Raw genomic sequence first — 14,318 nt, forward strand, 5'->3', positions numbered from 1 at the left:
CGACACAATTAACTTGTATGTCTGAAGAATACGGTTCAGGCCCCTCAGATCTAAAATTGGATGCAAGCGCCTGTCTAAATCTAAATTGTTCCAAACTGTTTACCAGTAGTGTATATGCATATTTCTTTCACAAGAATGAAATGTGAGCCTGCAATAGATAAATAGATATATTGAAACTAAAATGACAAACAAAACCAATCATGTTAAAATTGTAGTTTTTAAATGATCATATTATATTGATAGTGATACTTGTTTAAATGATGAATGCATATTCTGACCACAAAAAAGCTGTCTTATCTTATCTACAATGAGAATCCACCTTTCATTCTTTATCAAGAGCAATGACGTCCAATACATTTAATTTTAAACTGAGTGAAAAATCTAAACGGAAACAGTTAACACTACAAACAAATAATGACAAACAACTAGCCTTGCATAATAAAGGCATTCTTACCCATAACATGACCCTAGACAACTTACCAATCTCACCTGCTTTTCATGTCGCAGGCAAGAATAATCAGTACAAGATAAAGCAATAGTAATCAATCATCAGACTCTGGGGCTCTTGGATGTTTGGTAAGAAGGATGTAAGCTTGGTTACTGCAATGCCATCCATCATCGCAAATGCTAACTAGGCAAGGGATTTTATCACAGAGATAATGCAGCCAGCAAATGAGACCTCAGTGTTGCACAAGGGGGCCCTCTTACATTTTCAGCAACCAGGCTTGGAATGACCTTGTGCCAGTCTGCAACATAAGCTTTGTTCCCTGATTGTGGAGTTAATTCAGGCTCAAGGGAAGTGGCAAATATTAATCAACAGATCATAATATTATGCAGAGGTGAATTAGAGCAGATCTGTAACTCTCTTCGGAAACAAACTCCAGGATGAACATATTACATTTCCCTCATCCATATATGCTCTTCTAACACAAATCCAGTAAAAATGAAATACAGAAAAAGTGGCAATATTTGTTTAAATTGCTACATTTGTTTTTGAAAAAACAAGCAGCTGCAACAGCAGTGCAGATCAGGAAGAGCAAAAACAGCAGAAATTGAACATACATTAAAAAAACAGCTGGTTCAGAAGTACAGGTGAAAATGAACTCAAAATGAACAGAAGTTCAGATGAGAATTAACACAGAATGAACAAAAACATACTTATTTCTAATCCAAGAAGAAGAAAGATTAGTACAACGCTTGAATGATAAAGGAATCGAAATGACACAATATTCCACACAATTTTTCTAAAGTCATCCTACAAGGGACTCAAACCCACTATCTCTGGATCTGATGCCTGTCACTTATCTCATTGCACCACTGGGAAGACGTGTGTCTACCAAGATGCCGATGTTCCATAATTCAATGGAGAATTAACTCAAAATGAATAATTTATATATGTGCCACGTCTTATTGAAAACTCTTCTCAGATAGACATCATGTCTGGAACTCAAGCATCTTTATACCACTTCTGGCTACAGAACCTATTGCGGTCTGGGCATGTGCAACACAGGATTCGAACCCACGACCTGATTGGTTTGGGACTAGCGGCACGTGGTTTAGCAGCTTGCGCCACTCAGTTGACGCTGACTTGCCAAACTGCTGAGGAGAGGCTTCAGTGTAAGAATTAGCAGACAAAAGCATGTTAACCAGATTAGCATGCTAAGCTTTCTTAATGCTTATGTAGCTTATGGTTAATCTGATAGCTGAAGTCACAATGCATTCGTAAAGTGTAGCATTTAATATCATGATATTATATTGTAATTAAAGGCAATGTCCTTGTTTGTTCTATTATAGCGTCACGAAGTGGTGCAGTTCCACCGTTTTTTTTTTAATGTGTTCTCAGAGTCCATACATCTCATTTTGTTTTAGAGTTATAGACATAAAACAAGTAATAAAAACTCGGTGAGTGTTTTAGCGCAATTTTCTCACCTCATGGGATCACAACACTAAGAGATAGTAAATCTTTTCCTGGATTTTTTTTGTGCGTTCCCGAGATTAGACCTTCCTTAACATAATGCCGAAAACCCGAAGTCTCTAGGTGGTCTGGTTGAGGAGTAGATAGAAGTGCAAGATTGGTGCGCACAGACGCACAGAACAGAAATCATGAGTTAACCAGCGCAATTTCCGGGGGAAAATTGCGCTAAAAATGACCCATTAGATCATCTCATTTATAAGAAACATCTCAAACCAGAATCTACATTCAAACCATATGGGAAAAGTGTTTTTGTGGGTTTTATCAGGTATGATGTTGGAAATAATCAAAATATTTAAGTGAGTGTGCAGTTCAACTCTTTACTTAGAGAGAGAGAGATTTACATACATATACATATATGCCTATCATAAATGTGTATTTTGTGTGTTCACACCATAGACTGTAAAAAAAAAAAAAAAGTTCATATTTCCAATATCTACTGTAATGTTGCCCCAGAAATCATGTGGAGTATGTTTTAATGCAAGGAGTAATTACTGTTCCAGGAAGATACTTTATTTTTCCAAATAATGCTGCCACAACTGAGTAGTAATAAAATTAAGATAAACAAAGTCTTAAAATGATCTAAAATGACTATTACAATAAAGATTTGTTTTGTTTTGAGTGCGGAGCAATTGAATGAAGCTTGACAAGTTGAAAAACATCCGCTGATGTAATTGCCGGTAGATTCTTCAGGGAAGTTGTGAAGAGTAACGTTAGCGCGCCTGACTCCATTTCACCGAAAGTCGCTATACACAACAAACGCTGAACCGGATGTGCGTTCTAACTTCCGTGAAAAAGGCCTATTCAAAATGGCGGAAAGATTTTCATGACGGAAAATTACGTCATAGGGTGCAATCGAATTCTATCAATCTGATCCTAAGGAATCTGATCCTTGTAGGCTATGTCTTTGTTCTTTGCTGTGGAACTGCCCTTCAGTAGTAAACATTCACAAGTGAACAATATGTATTACATCTTTTCTATTGGCTATGTATTTCTAAGAGTTTTGTAGGGATATCTCTGTAACAGCCTCTCAAGGACAGAACACTTCACTGCAACCTGATCTATATTCTCAGAGAGGCTGATGCTATATAAAGGGAGGTAAGCAACAGGACAATGTAAGTTTATCTGTCCCAGTTTCTGTAATAAAAGTTCCCAAAACTTTGGCTCAGATGAGATTAACAGAAGGGAACAAAAGCTACTTGGGAATAAATAACATGTGAGCAAAGAACATTTCAAGAAGTTGGACAGGCCTTCTAGCATAAATTAACATTTGCTTTTTACTGTGGCGGGTTATGAGGGCAAGGGGGGTATTTTAACCTGTTAACCTTCATGAGGACGCCAATGCACTGAATCATTAGTTTGTTTAAATTAGTTCAACGTTATTGCTAGATTTAATGTTATTACCTTGACAAACTATGCATCATCAAAAAGATCTAAGACTCAAGATTCAGTATTTGACCTCTATTTTATTCTGAGAAACTCATAGTGACAGTTATGTCTTAATTTGTGTCAGGTAAAAAATGAGTCGATACCTTTAACATGAATTATGAGCGTCAGCAGCATCCATTGAGGAAAAATAATTTTCAGACATGAAAATGCTTGACAAAAACACTTTAGCACAAAATTGTGCAGATTTGGAGAATACGTCAGATTTCTATAGAGAGTAATAATATTTATTACATTTTTACCCAAAATGCGTCGATGTAATCATTATGAGCGCTGGATTTACATTGCTCTGAGTGAGACCAACTTGCCCTGGGACCACAAGAGAACCTGATGCGCCACTCTGCACAGAGGGCACAACCTCATGCCCCCCTGCCAACCACCAACGTATTGTCTGTTCGCACTAGAACATTATGGCCCCTGATGTCCGAGAGGAAGTGCCTTAGGCTAGAAGCATAACCATCATATCCAGGCAATTTATGTGCCAAGAGAGATGATGCCCTCTCCACAGACCTCTGGTAAAGTGGCCCTCCATAACCACTCCCCAGCCTGTGAGGGATGCGTCTGTAGTCACTATTTTCCGCTGACAGGACGCTCCCAACACAAGACCCTGGGATAGGGTCTCTCCTCTCCACCTGTTGCTGGTGTGTGGTGAGCGCACTGGCATCATTGTACTGTGGCTGCCGTCCCATCATCCAAGTGGATGCTGCACACTGGTGGTGGTTGAGGAGAGATTCCCTGATATGATTGTAAAGCGCTTTGGGTGTACAGTAGTACTTATGTAAGCACTATATAAATGCCTCATTCATTCATTCATTCAAGGAACCACGTTTTTTTTACACATAATTAGAGAATGAAATAGGAAGTGGTAAATACCAGTTTGATTCAGCATCACTGTAAAAAAAAAAATATCTCATAAAACATTGGTCAAATATCTATGCTGTAATATTAAGTATTTAAGAAAAGACCAAACGTTTACTTTCGTCATCTTTTTTTTTTTCGATCTAGCTAGTTTTCAGCCAGTTGGTGGGTTGTGGTTTTCTACGTAGGCATGTTAAGGGCCGGTTTTAGGGTAGTGCTCTGGGGCTACTGGCCCGACAGTGGAAACGCAACTTCATTTTGGGCTCTGTGCTCGAGGTCTGAAGCTATTGGCCCTGTCTGGCATGTTGTTAGCCCTGGCTCGCACTGGCCCCACAGTGGAAAAGCGGCTAATGATGCTGAAATTCCTTATTCCTGCTGTGAATTTTTTTCTGAAATTTTCTTCACCCTAGAATGCAGCTTCTGCAAACTACGTCTGTAGACCATTGCCACTCATCATCGGTAAACTTTAACTCAAATAGAAACAACTATAAATGACAGATACAACACATCTAATTTGTGTGCACTCCTAATCAGTAATGATATAAATAAATATATGCACACCTAAATCAATAAAGAATTAAGGAATACTGATTGTTTGTGTAGTTATAAGGAGCCGGACCAGACCAGCGCTTCTAGAACATGTACCTTGTAAAGTGTAAAAGTGATTAGTGAGAGATTAGCAGCACATTATCCCTACCTTCCTCATCCAGCTTGTGCAAACAGCAATAAATGACACAGTAGAAAAGTTAGGCTCAAATGGCCCAATTGGCTCTTACAGTCAAAGACGGAAGCATGCTCTCAGAAACAAGTCAGCATCTCTAAAACATACATACAGATACACATCACATAACCAAAAAAACACATTACCATCTACCAAACAACTAGCAGTGCAATCTCCTTACCATCTTGGGTACTCACATCCAGTCCTGGAAACAATGACGATAGCTTGTTAACACCACAGTGGTCTACCCCAAACTGACACATCCCAGGTAGCTCATATGCTCCTGTTTTTATACCCCAGAGGCGAAGCAGATAGGCTAAAATGCCAAATAATTATTGCAAAAGAAAATCACCCCTCCTGACACATTTCCATTTGTAGCTATCCTTGTATTACAGTTATGAAGCAGAGTTTGTTTTCCCCATCCTGACTGTTGAATTCAACCAGCAGTCATTCAAGTAAACAAACATGACAATTGACTCTAATTGTCTGCTTCATGTTTAGCTGTGCATTTTTATGTGTATTGACTGTAGTAGACGGAGAGCTAATTCAAAGAAACCACCGTTTTGCTCATCTCAACATCTCCAAGTGCTTATGTTCATCAGCTTCTTGGCTACATCCTAAAATTGCACAAATGCATTAAGACAAAAGTTGCTCTGCAACAAACCTCTTATTACACAATGTGTAATGGAGTGAGAGTCCATCACCCACATTTAAAGGTTAATTTCCTGAAGAGTGTCTTGGAATGTAATGGTCTGCCTGGGAATTACATAGAGAAGACCTGCAGGCAATAAACCCTTTAGCAGATATTGCAGAGCATGCAGTTTTATCTTACAGTTTTTAATTATTTTAATAAATCAAAGCTAAGAGAGCTGCTTGATGCTTAAAAAAAGCTTTAAAAAAAATCTCAATACTGCTTTATGGTCTAATGATAACCTAAATGTGTGTACACAGCAAAAGCAAGGGTCTCTCTGGTCTGTCAGTCCCTTCTTCTCTCACAGAGGCTATAGCTAAATAGAATTCTATTGCCTGTCACAGGTAAAGCGAAAGGCTATTGCTCCTTAATAAAGGACAGTCAGAAGGCAATCAAGGCTTAAAGTCTGGAGCATTGTCTTCAAGCTAACTATAATTTGTTCATGCTGTCTTAATGCAGCATTCTGTCTTGTCCAAATTAGAAATAAACTGCTTCACATACGGGCCCCCAAAACAAGGTGGAGACAAAGCAGATTGATTGAACAAAACGAACACTGAGGCTAGGTAAATGTCTGTTTAAGTGACTATTGAACTCCCCGTACAGTGCTTGGCATTTCCAACTAGCAACTGGAAGTTCAGCAAACTTTGCTGCAGCACATTTTTCTCAACATTCTCGGTTGCCACTTTCTGCTCTTACTTCCTGAAAGTCATTCATCTGCGTTTGTGGTACACGTGTAAGTGCAAAGTCTCTGTCATGACAATTCTTTATGGTGGCCATAGGTCTATGTCTAAATGACTGTGCAGACCCTCTCTGATGAGGTCACTAAAGGTGTGTCATAGCATTGCGGGGTTGGGGCGCAGATTGAGTTATACTTCACTCATCATACACTTTGTGATAAAGGTGTTGGCACTACTGAAATGCACCAATAACTGCCTGAAAATAGAGGGTGCTAAAGGGTAAAGCGTACATTTTCCCATAAAGTGATTTAATAATATTGCCTGGGGGATATTCCAGAAACAAGGTTATCTTACCATCAAATATACCCTGAACTCTTGGTTAATTAACCCAAACCTTGCTTACTCGAAGTATGTTGGTTCCAAAAATGTGTCTGGGAGTAAGTTCAGCCAACTCTGACTATGTTCACGGTTCACACAAGACATTTTCAAAAGCAATGAATTGACGAGTCACCATGGAAACGGATGCTAAACGGATGCTTTCTTCTTTTGTTTAATGGCTAATTACATAGTGCATATCGCACTAGTAATTTTGCTTTCACATTGCTTGAAAGGTAAGATACATCATATGTTTGTTTTTTTTATTATAGAATTACATTATAGCATAGAAAATGTATAGCATAAAAAACATCTGAATGCAAATAAATGATGTGTGAGATGAGAATTATATATATATATATATATATATATATATATATATATATATATACAGTACTGTGCAAAAGTCTTAGGCATGTTAATATGTCTCTTTATCATAGCCAAAGCGAAGAAAAATAATACTTCACAAAAAATAAAGCAAAGATGACAAACAACTGTCAAGGAAGAACAAAACATTAAAAAGAGTATACAAGCAAGAGTTCGTTGTTAGTCGCCAGCAGCAGACCTGCTCCAGAAAAACAATCATAACCAGAGGTCACGTTAGACTTTTGTGTTCCCCGTCATTTTGATGGACAGGGTAGTAAAAATGATGTCAGAATCTCTTATTATCCATAATTTTAATTATCATATTTCAATGATATTGAAATTAAACATTTAATAGCTTATGTTTTTGTTCACATTTTCATTTTTATTCATAAACTTACAGGACAAGCATATGCATTTATTTGTTTATGAAGAGAAAGTTGAACAGAGACTTTGCATCGGTTTTCATCATGAATGTTTGTCCAATAAATTCCAATAAGCTTTATGCTTTGTTACTTTTTATATGAAACAAAGTCTCAGCTTTCAAATTCTGTCCTTTTTGTTACGAAATTCAATAAATAAATACCGTTTTGGCAATCTTTAAAGTGGCCAAAATCCACATGAACTGATCATCTCTTCCTCTTTACTGCGTTACAGCACAAAATAGACAAGAATAAACATCTCGGGATATGTTGAAAGATACAGTACAACTTACTGAAATCCGTAACGTCTCATGTAATCCCTTAATCAGTGTTTCAACCATGGAAATACATCAGTAAAACAGCATATAAACAATATGGGGTGGGAATTACAGTCACAAGTTAAATAGATCATCCTCAGTGTAATGTAAAAATGACGGACAGCCATCAGATTTTTCCATCACTGCAAAAAAAAAAAAAAATCTGTCAACAACGAAAATTTTTCGGTTCTGCTCAAAACGAATAGTTGCTCCTGTTACTATAGTTAACATTACAACAAAGCATCTTGGTTTTGTGATATATAGAAAAACAAATGTTACTCATGTATGAAGCAGAAACAACGCAACCTTGGCATCCATTTTCAGGCCTTCTTCTTAGGTCTCTCCAGTGCTGGAAAGCTTTTCTAATATTAAAGCAGAGTGAAAAAAAAAATGAAGTGAAAGTGCGTGAGTTATATAATGTCATAAACAAGAATGAAAGCTCAGAGATCTGTTGATTTTAATTGCATAAGCTTCAAACGAGCGATTGCTGAGACTTTGATCTAATTCTCTGTATATATTTGAGTTCATGTCAGTTGTACAGATGTGGAACTGGACACTAAATTTGATGCAATGAGATAGACAAATCCTGTTTTGTGTGAAAGTGTGCAAACCGCATAGCACTCAAGAATCAACAAGCCCTTATTACTTCAGAATATGACTTTGCTGTTACAAGTTGTGATAAAAAGGTTAGGCTCTTACTTGTAGGGGATATAAAATATTGCCCTCACCACACATCACCTCTTGGCTAAATGTATTTTGAGGTCTATTTACATGCAGAGGAGAATAGCATGATAAATGTGTGTTGAATGAGAATAAAAAGGGTTTATGTTATTGTTGATGTTTATTAACATATGTTTACTTTCTTCTGTGAATCACTTTGAATGAATGAATTAATGTCTGGGAAGAAAAAAATATTACCTAAAATATACAAACAATATAACAAATAAACAAATACACCTGAACAAATAATCCTGAATCAGGGGGACTACAGAAAGAGAATGGCCCTGAGTTTCCGTGAGTTTGATAGCTATATGTAAAATAATTAATTAAACTATGCTGACATAGACACCACTGAAGATGTACTGTACATTCTAAAAGTTAATCCACTTTTAAGTTGAAAGTAAAATAATTCGAGATTAAATTGAATTATTAATTATTTTTAATTGTTGAGTTAATTGTTAATTATCAGATAAGTAGTTCATGTACATTTAAATATGGACTAAATATAGACTTAAAATAAAATATATTTTTCAATTGGAATTGTATTGCATGGTATTTCCAACTATTCAATGCAATTAACATATTGAGTAAATGTATAATGTTTGTTAAAGACATATCTCTAGAGATATTTAATTTGTTGCAGTATCATGTAAAGATTTTCCCTCAAAATATTATTGGATTAATTGTGCCAGAATAAAAAGAAAGAAAGAAAATCATCTTTAATGGGGAAATGAGTAAATTCTGCACTGCTAGTTTCACCAAACAGAACTGAAAAAAATAATGACAGGTTCTCTAACACTCCTCCCATCAGTCTGCCATCAATCAGCAAAACAGAGTGGCCTGTCCTAAACTCACACTATCGGTTGAGCCATTCTTGCTGTACAGCTCAAACTGTTAAGAATGCTCAAACACAGAAGAGTGTTTTTGGCACCACAGAGCTTAAGTGTTTACACTTTTTAGGGTAAACCAATGTGTCTCTGCACATTAGGCCAGGATAGAACAAAGTATTTATGTATCTGGAAAAGTGAGCACTTAATCTTTAAATTAGATGCGTGAATAGATGATGTATTTTGTCTTGATATGTGTCAAAATATCAAGGCGTACCAAAAAGCATGGTGATTAAAGCAAAAATTAAAACATGATGGTCTTTTAAAAGTTAACCACTTTAATGAAAAAATAATAATAATAATTGCCATGTTGTCTTAGAGGACACAAAGTACCCACACTGTGAATTATAGATGATGCTGCAGAAGCCATAGGCCTGAAGAGTAATGGGGGACCTAATCAATGAGGACAAATAAAAGAGAGGAGATAACCCTGCTCACTAAAGGGACTGACACATGTCCAGCATTACATCCAATTCATTCTGTCCCACATTTGGTCTCTACTAATAGTGCTGATTGTAACCTAGTTGCTTGGCTGCTTCTGTTGTCTGGACATGCCAATGTTGTGTAGGCATGCTGCCATGAAACAGAGAACGTCTAGCGTGACAACTAGTGTTCCAACACCTCCTGGACTGCTCATCGCTATGCTGTGGGTAATGAATAGGCTCACACAAAATCTGCACCCACAGAACTCTACAGAATGATCTACAGATTTTCACTAAATTACACTTTTCTTGTTCGTTTGAAATGTTATTAAATATTTTGAAAAATGTGATCTTTAAGATACCATTATGCAGTTAGCTTTATTTAACACATTTAACCATCTACAGTAAATTCATTCAGCTGAATTCCACAGATACACAATACTGTAAGTGCAGAAAATGCAACAAAAAAAGAGAGAAATTGAAAAAGTGTCCTCTATCATAATATTTATTTTTTTCTTTCAAGACATGAATATATTTGTTTTCGTGTGGCATGATTATTGTTCTTTTTACTTTAAACAAATGTCGACATGGAGTTTAAGGTGTTTGGTGAGGAAATCTCATTCACAGGACTTCAATGTTTGGTGGTTTTATGCCTCAACGTTTTTCACTTGATAAGCAGCTGTTATGCACAGCATGGTGTCTACTCTCAGTTCCTTCCTGAATACCAGAATTTTGAAAAAAGGGAAAACATCCTTAAAGAAAGAAAATATACAATAGAAAAACAACCAACTATACATAGACGAGTATGGACAATGACCTGAATAAAATACAGGGCTTAAATATCAAATCAAATCAAATCAAGTATATTTGTATAGCACTTTTCACAATACAGATTGTATCAAAGCAGCTTCACAGTATTAAATTAAAATAAAATAATACAACAAGGTGTTTCTAGTGGAATTTATTGATTGATAAAATAAAATTAAATATCCCCAAAATATCCCCAACTGAGCAAGCCAAATACACAGATAAACAAAATATCGAAATGAACAGCAGGTGTAACTGTTAATCAAACCATAGAAACGAACTCAAATAAAGGAAACAGAACTAAACGTGCAAAACCCACCCAAACAGATGCAAAAAAACAGATTATCTCTTATAGAAATGTAAGGACCCAATGACATAATCCAACGGCATGTGCGAATGCATAATGAGTGTAGCTCTTTTCAGCACTTCTTTGAGATTCCCTTCATTTAGTAGAGTTACATTTTAATTTGACTTAAGCTCCGCTCTTAATCTGACTCCAATCTCAAATGATTAAATTTAGACTTTGTTTCTAATAAGGAAATAATCATAAATATTAGTAATATATTATTTTAGATATTTGTTTATCCCATACTTTCAATTATTCGTTATTCGCACAGGGTCTCGCGCTGGCCAAGGCCGTGGACCTCACTGACACAAACTTGTAAGTTCTGATGTTAGTTAGAGGGTGCAGGGTTTACTAATACATTTGTGTCGACTTCTCCATGCTTGTTCATACAAAAATGTAGATTTCTTAGTCACAATGCTGCAACTCACCAAATCAGTGATAGACAGAAGTCAAAAGGTCCCACATGAAGTGCCTCATCCTCCTTTCAGTTAATAAGCCCTTATTCATTTGTGGGGACTTTAACATTGATCTCTTAAATCCAAACAAACATAAACTGACCGATGAATTCATTGAAAGAATGTACTCCTTGTCCTTATTCCCAACAATAACTAAACCCAGTAGAATCACATCACACAGTGCAACCCTAACTGATAATATCTTTACAAATAACTTGACAAATAACATAATTAATGGTTTGCTTATTTGTGATATTACGGACCATTTACCCGTTTTTGTCGTATATGACTGTAATGTTTCTAAAACAAAATAAATCTGTAATGTAAGCTGCAAAAGATTACAAACTCAAGAAGCAAATAATACATTTAATGATGACCTGAGAGTACATGACTGGAGTTCTGTTTATGGAGAGACCGACACAGACAGAGCCTATAATAACTTTTTAGAAATATTCACATATTCATATGATAAGTATTGCCCCGTTTCAGTTTACAGTAAACACAATAAATATTTCAAATGTCCCTGGATGACTAAAGGTTTACAAAATGCATGCAAAAAGAAAAACAATCTCTATAAATCATTTATTAAACTGAAAACAAAAGAAGCGGAGAATAGATATAAGTTGTATAAAAATAAGTTAACTGATGTATTAAGAAATTTTATTATAAGAAATTATTGATTGATAATAAAACTAATATAAAAGGAACTTGGGATGTATTAAATAGCATTCTCAAAAAAGGCTTCAAAAAAATGACTTACCCAGAATATTTTGTTGATGCACATGGCGAATATCGTACTAAGAACAGGGTAGTTAATAGCTTTAATATTTTTTTTGTAAACATCGGCCGTGACCAATTATAGACCAATTTCATTGCTTCCTCAATTTTCAAAAATTCTAGAAAAAATATTTAATACTCGATTAGAAAAATTTGTTGAAAAACATAAACTGATTAATGAAAGTCAATATGGATTTAGAAGCAAAAGATCTACATCTATGGCTATAATTGATGCTACAGAAGAATTATCAAATGCATTGGACAATAAAAAAAATTACCATTGGAATATTTATTGATTTGAAAAAAGCCTTCGACACTATCAATCATGCAATATTACTCAAGAAACTAAGGTATGGGATACGAGGGGTGGCTGGAAATTGGTTAAAAAGCTATTTAAGTGACAGAATGCAATATGTGCAGATGGGTGAGTCCTCTTCTGATTGTTGTGTAAATTCTTGTGGTGTTCCCCCAAGGGTCAGTATTGGGCCCTAAACTATTCAACTTGTACTGTACATCAATGATATATTTCATGTTTTGAAATTACTCAAGTGTGTTTTGTTTGCAGATGATACCAACATTTTCTATTGTGATGACAATTATGATAAGGTTATTAATGTTGTAAATATGGAACTAAATAAAAAAATGGATGGATAGTAATAAATTATCTTTAAACTTAGATAAAACTAAAGCTATATTATTTGGTAATTATAAGAAAAAAATGGATAAGATGATTGAGATAGATGGGATACAAATTGAATATGTCTCTGAAATAACATTTTTAGGAGTTACAATAGACAATAAACTAACTTGGAAAACTCACATCAGACACATAAAAACCAAAGTCTCCAAAAGCCTTGCGATAATAAATAAAGCCAAACAGATACTTGATGAGAATACACTCCGTATCTTGTATTGTTCCCTAATTCTACCGTACTTAACTTACTGTGTTGAAGTATGGGGAAATAATTATAAAAACTTAATACAATCACTATTTATTTTTTTAAAAAGGGCTATACGTACCATACACAAGGCTGAATATCTTGAACACACAAATCCACTTTTTCTTAAATCAAAACAGCACAATTTTTATTTAAAGCATTTCACAACCTATTACCTGCTAACATACAAAAGTTATTTACACAGAGAGAGCAGTTGTACAGTTTGAGGAGTTATGGAAACTTTTTAATACGATCAGAACTACTCGGAGGAGTTTCTGTGTGTCTGTATGCGGGGTTAAACTATGGAATAGTCTGGGGCTTGAACTCAAACAAAGTCAAAGCATTCATCAATTTAAAGCACTCTATAAACAGAAGGTCTTGTCACACTACAAGGTGGGCATGGTTTAATTTTGTGGTGTTGTATTCATGTCTGTGTTATCTTACCTTGTAGGTATTTTGATTACCATTGTTGGTATTATTATAATAGTATAGATGTATCTATGTATTCATAATCTGTCTTATCTTACCTTGTAGGTATTTGATTACCATTGTTGGTATTATTATAATTGTTACCTGTGGAAATATATGGTGTGTATTTAAGATTTTTGTGTTTGTGTTTTTTTTTTTTTTGGTGGGGGAGAAGGGGTTCCCCTTCTTTCCTTTCTCATGTTTTTTCTCATATGTATTTATATATAAAATTGTAATTGAGTGTTATGATAATGTTTAAGGAAGCAGCTACCTTTTTCCTGTTAATTGTAACCGGGGTGGGTTTAAATAAGTTTGACTTCTACCCACTCCGTTTCGAGCAATAGATGGAATTATTTGTTAAAGTATGATGAATTTAACTTGTTGTATAGACTAATCAAAATGCTTCTTTATTGCCTTTGTTATGTGTTATTATATATTGCTCGAAATAAATTAATTAATTTAAAAAATAAAAAAAAATGAATACAGAATAAATATAACATTTTATTCATCAAGTATAAATGTATCATGCCAGTGACACAATTAAACTAGAAGCCAATTCAAAAATAATAATGCAATTGTGAATCACATTGTAGCCATGTGGACATTCTGTGCTCATGTTTTTAATGCAGCTAAATGGGAAATTGCAGAGTGTTCAA

Source organism: Abramis brama (assembly GCF_963993115.1).
Source record: "Abramis brama genome assembly, chromosome: 2".
Taxonomy (NCBI): Eukaryota; Metazoa; Chordata; class Actinopteri; order Cypriniformes; family Leuciscidae; genus Abramis; species Abramis brama.